Below are 13879 nucleotides of genomic sequence, written 5' to 3' on the forward strand. Positions count from 1 at the left end.
TGGATTCTTCCTCCATTACTTCACTCTCCGGATTGTGAGTGTGTGTGTGTGTGTGTGTGTGTGTGTGTGTGTGTGTGTGTGTGTGTGTGTGTGTGTGTGTGTGTGTCTGTGTGTGTGTGTGTGTGTGTGTGTGTGTGTGTGTGTGTGTGTGTGTGTGTGTGTGTGTGTGTGTGTGTGTGTGGATGAATATATGTGCTTAACTATCTGCTGGTGCAGGGGTCGAGTTCTAGCTTTCGACGCGCCTATCAACTTGTCGCTTGCAAGATTCCCTCTCATATCCCCGTGGGCCATATCATACCTGCTCATAAAACTATGTGTGGAGTCTGCTTCCACTACTTGTTCATCGAGGACATTCCACTTGCTCATCATCCTAAGGATACAAAATGTTCCTGACATCCCCGTGCCTCATCGGTGTCTTCAAAGCCCAACTGTTTCCCGCCTCTCAAACAACCTATCCTTGTCCACCCTGTGAAATTCTCCCCCCTGAGTATTTTGTATGTTGTCATCATATCTCACCTTGCCCTTCTGTCCTCCATTATTATAAGATTAACCCTCCGTTAGTCTCACCTAGTAGCTGTCACCCTTCTTAAATACAGGGACTACATGTGATGTCTCTCAGATCTGTCAACAGTCCCCTGTCCACTGACTTAATTGTTGATCTTAGGTAGGGGTTTGGACAGTGCTTCTGCTCCCTCCTGCAGTATCCATGGTGACACCTTGTCAGGGCCCACTGTCTTCGATGCTTCCACCTCCATCAGAAGTTTTATTGCTTCTCCTGTTGTGTGTATAGTGTCTAGTACCTGTCGGTGCACTCTGTCTCCTAGGCTTTCTGGTATGCACCCGCCCTCCCTCCCTCATCCCGTTTCAGCCCTCTTTAATTAGATTGATCAACACTTCATGACCTCCCTTGTAGTTTTTTTTGTGTGTGAGCGCTGTCGTCCTCTTTCTGATATGGTTGTAATAGGGTAGTCGAAGCAGCGTATACGGTGAAGGGTTAGATAGAGCACGGTTAGATAGAGTAGGGATAGACGGAGTAGGGTTAGACGGAGTAAGGTTAGACGGAGCAGAGGTAGACGGAGCAGGGGTAGACGGAGCAAGGGTAGACGGAGCAGTAGACGGAGTAAAGGTAGACGGAGTAGGGGTAGAGATAGCAGGGTTAGGATTCACAAAGAGATCGTTATGGCAGGGAGAGTACCGCCCCTCTCCCTTCCCTACAATTTCCCCCTCCCCTACCGTACCCCTGCTACCCTCCTTTACCCTTCCCTTCCATTCAGTCCCTCCGCGTCTCATCACTCCCCTTATCTTTACTCCCGTTCCATTTACTTACCATCCCCTCACTACCCCTCCCCTCATTCATCCCCTTTACCCTCCTCCTAGTTCCCCCCTCTTCTACCCTTCCCTAAAACATTAGTCAGTAAGTTCCCATCTTAATAATAGACACATCAATCACCCACACACTTACACATTCATCATCCACACAACGTATACACATTCATCATCCACACAACGTATACACATTCATCATCCACACAACGTATACACATTCATCATCCACACAACGTATACACATTCATCATCCACACAACGTATACACATTCATCATCCACACAACGTATACACATTCATCATCCACACAACGTATACACATTCATCATCCACACAACGTATATACATTCATCATCCACACAACGTATACACATTCATCATCCACACAACGTATACACATTCATCATCCACACAACGTATATACATTCATCATCCACACAACGTATACACATTCATCATGCCCGTAACATGAACATCTATCATCCACACATATAAACATACATCATCCACACAGAATAAACTAACTCACGTATCAAGAACATTCATGTTGATAACATACCATGGTTTTTAATACAATTGTAACAATGTTAAAAAGATTAATGGGGTCTTTACTTAAAACATTTGCAACAATGTTAACAAGGTTTATGGTGGTGTTTAATACATTTGCAACATTGTTAACAAGGTTTATGGAGGTCTTTAGTTAAAACATTTGCAACATTGTTAACAAGGTTTATGGTGGTCTTTAGTTAAAACATTTGCAACATTGTTAACAAGGTTTATGGTGGTGTTTAATACATTTGCAACAATGTTAACAAGGTTTATGGTGGTCTTTAGTTAAAACATTTGCAACAATGTTAACAAGGTTCATGGTGGTCTTTAAAACATTTACTACAATGTTAACAAATTTATCGTGGTCTTTAACACATTTGCAACAACGTTAACAAGGTTTAAAAGATCTTTAATACACTTGCAACAACGTTCTTGGTCTTCAACAAATTAGCAACAATGCTTAACAAGGTTTCTTGCAACAATGTTCGTGGTCTTCAACATATTAATCATCTACTACGACTCTTATGAAAATAAACAGAAGCATTATTGCAAATATATATTTTCAATCTTTTACACAGTATTTTTTTCCTTGCCATTTATCATTATGGAGGGAATGTGTAATTTATTATGGTGGCGCAGGTACACCATCTAAGGAGGTAAGTGTAGGTTCTGGGAGGAAGTAGGTGGCACCACCTAAGTGATGGATGGACGGGCAGGTGACTGACGCTTGGCTACAGCAGTCATTCTCAGGTGAAGATTGGAGACCAAAAATGTAAGTCACAGTACCGTGGCTTCTGTAGTACCGTGGCTTCTGTAGTACCGTGGCTTCTGTAGTACCGTGGCTTCTGCAGTACCGTGGCTTCTGTAGTACCGTGGTTTCTGTAGTACCGTGGCTTCTGTAGTACCGTGGCTTCTGTAGTACCGTGGCTTCTGTAGTACCGTGGCTTCTGTAGTACCGTGGCTTCTGTAGTACCGTGGCTTCTGTAGTGCCGTGGCTTCTGTAGTACCTTGGCTTCTGTAGTGCCGTGGCTTCTGTAGTACCGTGGCTTCTGTAGTACCGTGCCTTCTGTAGTACCGTGCCTTCTGTAGTACCGTGCCTTCTGTAGTACCGTGGCTTCTGTAGTGCCGTGGCTTCTGTAGTACCGTGGCTTCTGTAGTACCGTGGCTTCTGTAGTACCGTGGTTCTGCAGTACCGTGGCTTCTGTAGTACCGTGGCTTCTGTAGTACCATGGCTTCTGTAGTACCGTGGCTTCTGTAGTATCGTGGTTCTGCAGTACCGTGGCTTCTGTAGTACCGTGGTTCTGCAGTACCGTGGCTTGTGTAGTACCGTGGTTCTGCAGTACCGTGGCTTGTGTAGTACCGTGGTTCTGCAGTACCGTGGTTCTGCAGTACCGTGGCTTCTGTAGTACCGTGGCTTCTGTAGTACCGTGGCTTGTGTAGTACCGTGGTTCTGTAGTACCGTGGCTTGTGTAGTACCGTGGTTCTGCAGTACCGTGGCTTATGTAGTACCGTGGTTCTGCAGTACCGTGGCTTGTGTAGTACCGTGGCTTGTGTAGTACCGTGGTTCTGCAGTACCGTGGCTTCTGTAGTACCGTGCTTCTGTAGTACCGTGGCTTTGCAGTACAGTGGCTTCTGTAGTACCGTGGCTTCTGCAGTACCGTGGCTTCTGTAGTACCATGGTTTCTGTAGTACCGTGGATTCTGCAGTGCCGTGGCTTCTGTAGTGCCGTGGCTTCTGTAGTATCGTGGCTTCTGCAGTACAGTGGCTTCAGTAGTACAGTGGCTTCTGCAGTACCGTGGCTTCTGTAGTACCGTGGTTTCTGCAGTACCGTGGTTTCTGCAGTACCGTGGTTTCTGCAGTACCATGCTTCTGTAGTACCGTGGTTTCTGCAGTACCGTGGCTCCTGCAGTATCGTGGCTTTTGAAGTACCGTGGTTCTGCAGTACCGTGGATTCTGTTGTACCGTGGCTTGTGTAGTACCGTGGTTCTGCAGTACCGTGGCTTCTGGAGTACCGTGGTTCTGCAGTACCGTGGCTTCTGGAGTACCGTGCTTCTGTAGTACCGTGGCTTCTGTAGTACCGTGGCTTTGCAGTACAGTGGCTTCTGTAGTACCGTGGCTTTTGCAGTACCGTTGCTTCTGTAGTACCGTGGCTTCTGCAGTACCGTGGCTTCTGTAGTGCCGTGGCTTCTGTAGTATCGTGGCTTCTGCAGTACCGTGGCTTCAGTAGTACAGTGGCTTCTGCAGTACCGTGGCTTCTGTAGTACCGTGGTTTCTGCAGTACCGTGGCTTCTGCAGTACCATGCTTCTGTAGTACCGTGGTTTCTGCAGTACCGTGGCTCCTGCAGTATCGTGGCTTCTGAAGTACCGTGGCTGCAACAGTACCGTGGCTGCAACAGTACCGTGGCTGCTACAGTACCATGGCTGCTAGAGTACCATGGCTGCTAGAGTACCGTGGCTGCTACAGTACCATAGCTGCTACAGTACCATGGCTGCTACAGTACCATGGCTGCTACAGTACCATGGCTGCTACAGTAACGTGGCTGCTACAGTAACGTGGCTGCTACAGTAACGTGGCTGCTACAGTAACGTGGCTGCTACAGTAACGTGGCTGCTACAGTAACGTGGCTGCTACAGTAACGTGGCTGCTACAGTAACGTGGCTGCTACAGTAACGTGGCTGCTACAGTAACGTGGCTGCTGCAGTACCATGGCTGCTGCAGTACCATGGCTGCTGCAGTACCGTGGCTGCTACAGTACCGTGGCTGCTACAGTACCGTGGCTGCTACAGTACCGTGGCTACTACAATACCGTGGCTGCTACAGTACCGTGGCTGCTACAGTACCGTGGCGGCTACAGCACCATGGCTGCTACAGTACTGTGACTGCTACAGTACCGTGACTGCTACAGTACCGTGGCTGCTACAGTGCCATGGCTGCTACAGTGCCACGGCTGCTACAGTGCCATGGCTGCTGCAGTACCGTGGCTGTTACAGCACCATGGCTGCTGCAGTACCGTGGCTGCTGCAGTATCGTGGCTGCTACAGTACCGTGGCTGCTACAGTACCGTGGCTGCTACAGTACCATGTCTGCTACAGTACCATGGCTGCTACAGCACCGTGGCTGCTACAGTACCGTGGCTGCTACAGAACCGTGGCTGCTACAGAACCGTGGCTGCTACAGAACCGTGGCTGCTATAGAACCGTGGCTGCGACAGTACCGTGGCTGCGACAGTACCGTGGCTTCTGTATTACCGTTGCTTCTGCAGTACCGTGGTTTCTGCATGTTACACTCCAAGTATTGTAACCACTATTTCCTTCTTTTTAGAGCATAACAACTTTGGTCAGAGAGGTTAGGGTAATAATAGTGATCCTCCGGAATGCCTAATTTTAATTAAGTATATTCATAATACAACAAAAGCCAGAAATAATATACGAATTATCGTATATAAGTTAAGAATGCATGTTCTATATTATCCAAAATGTATATAAGGCTTTCATAACATGATTAGGAGGAGATCCTAGATATAACATATATGTATATAGAGATTACTTTAATGTATGAAGTCTTGTTTCCCAATTGGAAGCAGTCAGAATAAAACAGAATATATCCAGGCCGGATTATAAACCTTGGCCAGTTACCAGAGACAAGCAGGAGTGTTCTCGTTGGCTGCTACTTCACTGCTCGTCCCTCAACCTTGAGCATTCAGGTCAAGTGGGTCACGTGACGTGACTCACCAACACTCTGTATAGTTGAATATAAAGGGGGGGGAAAGGGGGGTATAACCATCGAACATCACGGCTAACCATACACCGGCACACCGGGCGGCAGGTATGTTACCATACCTCCAATTAAACTTATGGCCATGTTACATAAATTATGGCCATGTTACATAAATTATAATAATTGTTATAAGAATTAGCCTTAATAATACAAGGACGTTCATTTCCAATTTAGCTATTAAAGGAAATAACCGCAATGTAATATTAAAGAAAGGTTAACCATAGGGGCATGACACCCCGGCCCACTAGCAAATATCTCTGCATTTAAGATGCTGATGGTGTGGAAGAAACCAACCAGCTGGTATAGGGATGGAGGTACATCTCTCCAAGCTCAATTATCCACTTGCTAGAACTGGACCAGAAACTACTAGACTGCAAAGAATTTCCGTAGTTAGGCAATATATTAGGAGCGAGAGAGAGCATCGGCTAAAACGTTGCTCGAACCCTTTGTGAAATATGGAGATCTGGTAAGGTTGGATCCTTAAAGCCCAGAGTAATATTCTAACATTTTTTGATTTCATAGAATTTATGAAAGTTAGAGGGTTATGGTCTGAGTAAATATTTATCACACGAGGAGTATAACCGATGTATACGTCAAAGTGTTCCAAGGACAAGACTAAAGCCAGGGCTTCTTTTTCTATGGTTGAATAAGATCTTTGATATTCTTTCAATTTATAGGAAAAATAGTTTGTCAGCAATATAAGTCCTCATCTGAGGCCAAAAAAAATATTTCCTAATCTTTTTCTCTGTCTTACGAGACCCTAAATGACCTCCCAGTGGATTATCATGTGCTAGTTCAAATACCATATTACGTAAGGACGATGGCACCACTAACAAGTTTCCCTTTGAACTCTAGTCATTATCATTATTTTTCTTCCAAAGAAAACCGTCTTCATCTAAAAGGTAACCTTCCTCTTTATCCTTATTGGTTAAACTTTTATCGTCGTTTAGAGCTATAAGAAATTCTTCTTTATTACATTTTCTAGCTAGGTCCGCAGGGACTGGTAAAACTGTCACCTGTGCGTCTACTGAATTGCTTCGCTAAACAGGAAGTTCAAACCTAATTCATCGGACATTTCTAAAGGCTGTTGAATATCCACATTTTTAGAGTTCTTAGCCATGGCTCTGGTGACCACATTAAGGGGAAATAAATCTAGCCCTGCCTCAGAGGTTTCTAATGCATAATTTACATCACAAGGATTATCTAAAACCAGAGGCTCTCTGGGTATCTCCAATTGATCAATTTCGTTCCCGATTAATAGATCCACGCCGGCAATGGGAAAAGGTTTATCTGAAAGTCCCACATTGATCCAGCCTACATATCCAGGCAGTTCCACATAAATCCTTATAATAGGGACCTTTATTATTGTGCCTCCGTAAGCCTCTAATAATACGTCTAGCCGGGGTTCATTACTAGTAGGTAACTTTACCAGGTTTGATCTTCAATAAAGAGAGATAGCTGCCAGTATCTCGAAAGGTCGTGATGTTTACTAACCTCTCTTTACAGAGTCCAAACTTCCCCTGGGAAAAGTAGGGTTCCATAGCTACTCGGACCTTTTCTTCTGAAGCACTGTCGTGGTAAAGAAGTCTATTAGACGGTCTGCTAGACGAGGCCTGGAAAGGTAAAGATTCATCATCCAGAGTTTCATACTTCCGAGAGGAATTTATTACCCGAGTAGGATATCTCCCTCTTGGTTGGGTTTTATCTTCCCGCTGTTTATGCCAACACTGGAACTGTATGACCTGACTTTTTACAAAAAAGGCACAGTGGTAATTGATCTTTAGGGTAATGCCTGGAGAAAGAGCCGTTTGTCACCTGTTTTTTTTTTTTCTGAAAACACCTTCAAAGGTTCGCCAGCTGGAGCTTTCCTAGTAGTCAATCTTTAACTAAAACCTTGGGAGGTAGATTTCTTTTCCGGGGTCTTAAACATTTCTATGGTTATAGCATGGGAAATTTCAAAGTGATCTGCGTGGGCAGCAGTATCTAACAAGTTAGTGGTAGGAAATGTCAAAAGATAAGTATGAACCCTCTCTGGAAAATATTTAAAAAGGTCTTCATGCAATATCAGCTGGGAAAGTGACTCGACTGAGGCGGCTCCCGCGGCCCTACGCCAACGCTCGAGAGCAGAGAGCTTTTCTCTGGCAAAGTCCACCCAAGACTGCTGAGGATATTTCTTCAGAGTTCTAAACATCAAGTAACTAACCGGTAATAAGTCGTAAGCCTTCAGAAGACAATCTTTTACCTGAGTATAATCAGAATATTGTTCAAAAGGTAAGTTTGCAGTTATGGTTTGAGCTTTTCCTATTAAAGATGAATGTATTAAAGCAGCCCAATATTTAAGAGGCCATTGCATCACCTTCGCCTGATTTTCGAATGCTTCAAAAAATGAATCTAAATTATCCTCAGTAAATTTAGGCATCAAAGAGGCTGCTTTACTAAGGTCAAATGAAGGGATTGTATACATATTACTCGATTCTCTTTTCTTCCTCAGTAATTCCCGTTCATAAAGCAAAGATTCACGTTCAAAATTCTCCTTTTAATTTTCTCTGGGCTTCTACAAAGGAGGTTTGAAGCGATAAAATACGTTCTAGACGTTCGAAATTCTCCTTAGATTGAATAGTAGTCAAAAGGGCTAAAGAGATTTGAGGTGGAACGTGTTCATCATCCAATAGGACTTCCTCTTGTTCTGTTTCAAAAACATCTGTAAAGGGTTTACCTGGAACCGTTTCTTTAGCCTGATGGAGTTCTGTTCCCCATATAGTCCTTGGAGATGGAATTGGAGTTGTCGTAGCAGTGTAGCGTTTCCGAGTATCGGGAAGGTCATGTCCGTCGTCTCCAGTAGGGGTTGTTAGCGTCGTAGTTTCGGCCTCGGGTGTCTGTAGTAAAGAATTCAAAAAGGAAGGAATATCTGCTTCTCCATTCTCAGTCTCTGGATCCTGCTCATCTGGAAAAAGGACATTCTGTATCATACATCCGACTGTCTGGGCAGTGAAATGCCTGTCGTATTTTATACCCAAGCTTCGTGCTAATTGCCAACAAGATTGAAGCTTCAAATTCTGTTATCTCTCCTTTGTTATATCTTCAAACGTCTCTGCCATTTCTACATTCATTTTAAAGGAAATTCAGTGTTATGCTCCCGGACAGGCCCCCACTTGTTACACTCCAAGTATTGTAACCACTATTTCCTTCTTTTAAGAGCATAACAACTTTGGTCAGAGAGGTTAGGGTAATAATAGTGATCCTCCGGAATGCCTAATTTTAATTAAGTATATTCATAATACAACAAAAGCCAGAAATAATATACGAATTATCGTATATAAGTTAAGAATGCATGTTCTATATTATCCAAAATGTATATAAGGCTTTCATAACATGATTAGGAGGAGATCCTAGATATAACATATATGTATATAGAGATTACTTTAATGTATGAAGTCTTGTTTCCCAATTGGAAGCAGTCAGAATAAAACAGAATATGTCCAGGCCGGATTATAAACCTTGGCCAGTTACCAGAGACGAGCAGGAGTGTTCTCGTTGGCTGCTACTTCACTGCTCGTCCCTCAACCTTGAGCATACAGGTCAAGTGGGTCACGTGACGTGACTCACCAACACTCGGTATAGTTGAATATAAAGGGGGGGGGAAAGGGGGGTATAACCATCGAACATCACGGCTAACCATACACCGGCACACCGGGCGGCAGGTATGTTACTATACCTCCAATTAAACTTATGGCCATGTTACATAAATTATGGCCATGTTACATAAATTATAATAATTGTTAATAATAATTAGCCTTAATAATACAAGGACGTTCATTTCCAATTTAGCTATTAAAGGAAATAACCGCAGTGTAATATTAAAGAAAGGTTAACCATAGGGGCATGACACTGCAGTACCGTGGCTTCTGAAGTACCGTGGCTTCTCCAGTACCCTGGCTTCTGAAGTACAGTGGCTTCTGAAGTTCCGTAGCTTCTGCAGTGCCCTGGCTCCTTTAGTACCGTGGTTTCTGTAGTACCGTGGCTTCTGCAGTACCGTGGCTTCTGTAGTACCATGCCTTCTGTAGTACCGTAGCTTCTGCAGTACCGTGACTTCTGCAGTACCGTGGCTTCTGCAGTACCGTGGCTTCTGAAGTACCGTAACTTCTGCAGTACCGTGGCTTCTGAAGTACCGTGGCTAATACAGTACCATGGCTGCTACAGTACCATGGCTGCTACAGTCCCATGGCTGATACAGTGCCGTGGTTTCTGCAGTACCATAGCTTTTGTAGTACCGTGGCTTCTGCAGTACCGTGGCTTCTGCAGTACCGTGGTTTCTGCAGTACCGTGGCTTCTGTAGTACCGTGGCTTCTGTAGTACCGTGGCTTCTGCAGCACCGTGGCTTCTGCAGTACCGTGGCTTCTGAAGTACCGTGGCTGCTACAGTACCATGGCTGCTACAGTACCATGGCTGCTACAGTTCCATGGCTGCTACAGTACCATGGCTGCTACAGTACCGTGGCTTCTGCAGTACCGTGGATTCTGCAGTACCGAACCTGCTGCAGTACCATGGCTGCTACAGTACCATGGCTGCTACAGTACCATGGCTGCTACAGTACCATGGCTGCTACAGTTCCATGGCTGCTACAGTACCATGGCTGCTACAGTACCATGGCTGCTACAGTTCCATGGCTGCTACAGTACCATGGCTGCTACAGTTCCATGGCTGCTACAGTACCATGGCTGCTAGAGTACCGTGGCTTCTGCAGTACCGTGGATTCTGCAGTACCGAACCTGCTGCAGTACCATGGCTGCTACAGTACCATGGCTGCTACAGTATCATGGCTGCTACAGTACCATGGCTGCTACAGTACCATGGCTGCTACAGTACCGTGGCTGCTACAGTACGTGGCTGCTACAGTACCATGGCTGATACAGTACCATGGCTGCTACAGTACCATGGCTGCTACAGTTCCATGGCTGCTAGAGTACCATGGCTGCTAGAGTACCATGGCTGCTACAGTACCGTGGCTACTACAGTACCGTTGCTGCTACAGTACCGTGGCTGCTACAGTACCATGGCTGCTACAGTTCCATGGCTGCTACAATAACGTGGCTGCTACAGTACCGTGGCTGCTACAGTACCGTGGCTGTTACAGTACCGTGGCTGCTGCAGAACCGTGGCTCCTACAGTACAGTGATTGCTACAGTACCATGGCTGCTACAGTACCGCGGCTGCTAAAGTACCGTGGCTGCTACAGTGCAGTGACTGCTACAGTACAGTGACTGCTACAGTACCGTGGCTGCTACAGTACCGCGGCTGCTAAAGTACCGTGGCTGCTACAGTGCAGTGACTGCTACAGTACAGTGACTGCTACAGTACCGTGGCTGCTACAGTACCGTGGCTGCTACAGTACCGTGGCTGCTACAGTACAGTGACTGCTTCAGTACAGTGACTGCTACAGTACCGTGGCTGCTACAGTACCGTGGATGCTGCAGTACAGTGACTGCTACAGTACAGTGACTGCTACAGTACCGTGGCTGCTACAGTACCGTGGATGCTACAGTACAGTGACTGCTACAGTACAGTGACTGCTACAGTACCGTGGCTGCTACATTACCGTGGCTGCTACAGTGCAGTGACTGCTACAGCACTGTGATTGCTACAGTACAGTGACTGCTACAGTACCGTGGCTGCTACAGTACCGTGGCAGCTACAGTACCGTGGCTGCCACAATACAGTGGCTGCTACAGTACAGTGACTGCTACACTACCATGGCTGCTACAATACCGTTGCTGCTACAATATCTTGGCTGCTACAGTTCCGTAGCTGCTACAATTACAGTTAACCCACGATTTCCACTTCACACGAGCTGAGGATGCTTGGGACACACGAGCTGAGGATGCTCGGGACACACGAGCTGAGGATGCTCGGGACACACGAGCTGAGGATGCTTGGGACACACGAGCTGAGGATGCTTGAGACACACGAGCTGAGGATGCTTGGGACACACGAGCTGAGGATGCTCGGGACACACGAGCTGAGGATGCTTGGGACACACGAGCTGAGGATGCTTGAGACACACGAGCTGAGGATGCTTGGGACACACGAGCTGAGGATGCTCGGGACACACGAGCTGAGGATGCTTGGGACACACGAGCTGAGGATGCTTGGGACACACGAGCTGAGGATGCTTGGGACACACGAGCTGAGGATGCTTGGGACACACGAGCTGAGGATGATTGGGACACACGAGCTGAGGATGTTTGTTACACACGAGCTGAGGATGCCTGGGGCACACGAGCTGAGGATACTTGGGACACACGGGCTGAGGATGCTTGAGACACACGGGCTGAGGATACTTGGGACACACGAGCTGAGGATGCTTGGGACACACGGGCTGAGGATGCTTGAGACACACGGGCTGAGGATGCTTGAGACACACGAGCTGAGGATGCTTGGGACACACGAGCTGAGGATGCTTGGGACACACGAGCTGAGGATGCTTGGGACACACGAGCTGAGGATGCTTGGAACACACGAGCTGAGGATACTTGGGATACACGAGCTGAGGATGCTTTGAACACAGGAGCTGAGGATACTTGGGACACACGAGCTGAGGATACTTGGGATACACGAGCTGAGGATGCTCGGGACACACGAGCTGAGGATGCTTGGGACACACGAGCTGAGGATGCTTGGGACACACGAGCTGAGGATGCTTGGGACACACGAGCTGAGGATGCTTGGGACACACGAGCTGAGGATGCTCGGGACACACGAGCTGAGGATGCTTGGGACACACGAGCTGAGGATGCTTGGGACACACGAGCTGAGGATGCTTGGGACACACGAGCTGAGGATGCTTGGGACACACGAGCTGAGGATGCTTGGGACACACGAGCTGAGGATGCTTGGGACACACGAGCTGAGGATGCTTGGGACACACGAGCTGAGGATGCTTGGGATACATGTGTTTGTGCAATACATACATACTTTGGTCTCTTCTGTGTGTGTACTCACCTAGTTGAGGTTGCGGGGGTCGAGTCCGAGCTCCTGGCCCCGCCTCTTCACTGGTCGCCAATAGGTCACTCTCCCTGAACCGTGAGCTTTATCATACCTCTGCTTAAAGCTATGTATGGATCCTGCCTCCACTACATCGCTTCCCAAACTATTCCACTTCCTGACTAGTCTGTGACTGAAGAAATACTTCCTAACATCCCTGTAATTCATCTGTGTCTTCAACTTCCAACTGTGTCCCCTTGTTACTGTGTCCAATCTCTGGAACATCCTGTCTGTGTGTCCACCTTGTCAATTCCTCTCAGTATTTTGTAAATCGTTATCATGTCTCCCCTATCTCTCCTGTCCTCCAGTGTCGTCAGGTTGATTTCCCTTAACCTCTCCTCGTAGGGCATACCTCATAGCTCTGGGACTAGTCTTGTTGCAAACCTTTGCACTTTCTCTAGTTTCTTTACGTGCTTGGCTAGGTGTGGATTCCAAACTGGTTCCGCATACTCCAATATAGGCCTAACGTACACGATGTACAGGGTCCTGAACGATTCCTTATTAAGATGTCGGAATGCTGTTCTGAGGTTTGCTCCGCGCCCATATGCTGCAGCAGTTATTTGGTTGATGTGCGCTTCAGGAGATGTGCCTGGTGTTATACTCACCCCAAGATCTTTTTCGTTGAGTGAGGTTTGTTGTCTCTGGCCCCTTAGACTGTACTCCGTCTGCAGTCTTCTTTGCCCTTCCCCAATCTTCATGACTTTGCACTTGGTGGGGTTGAACTCCAGGAGCCAATTGCTGAACCAGGTCTGCAGCCTGTCCAGATCCCTTTGTAGTTCTGCCTGGTCTTCGATCGAATGAATTCTTCTCATCAACTTCACGTCATCTGCAAACAGGGATACTTCGGAGTTTATTCCTTCCGTCATGTCGTTCACAAATACAAGAAACAACACTGGTCCTAGGACTGACCCCTGTGGGACCCCGCTGGTCACAGGTGTCCACTCTGACACCTCGCCACGTACCATGACTCGCTGCTGTCTTCCTGACAAGTATTCTTTGATCCATTGTAGTGCCTTCCCTGTTATCCCTGCTTGGTCCTCCAGTTTTTGCACTAATCTCTTGTGTGGAACTGTGTCAAACGCCTTCTTGTGTGTGTGTGTGTGTGTGTGTGTGTGTGTGTGTGTGTGTGTGTGTGTGTGTGTGTGTGTGTGTGTGTGTGTGTGTGTGTGTGTGTGTGTGTGTGTA

The sequence above is a fragment of the Cherax quadricarinatus genome, chromosome 15 (assembly GCF_038502225.1).
Source record: "Cherax quadricarinatus isolate ZL_2023a chromosome 15, ASM3850222v1, whole genome shotgun sequence".
NCBI lineage: Eukaryota > Metazoa > Arthropoda > Malacostraca > Decapoda > Parastacidae > Cherax > Cherax quadricarinatus.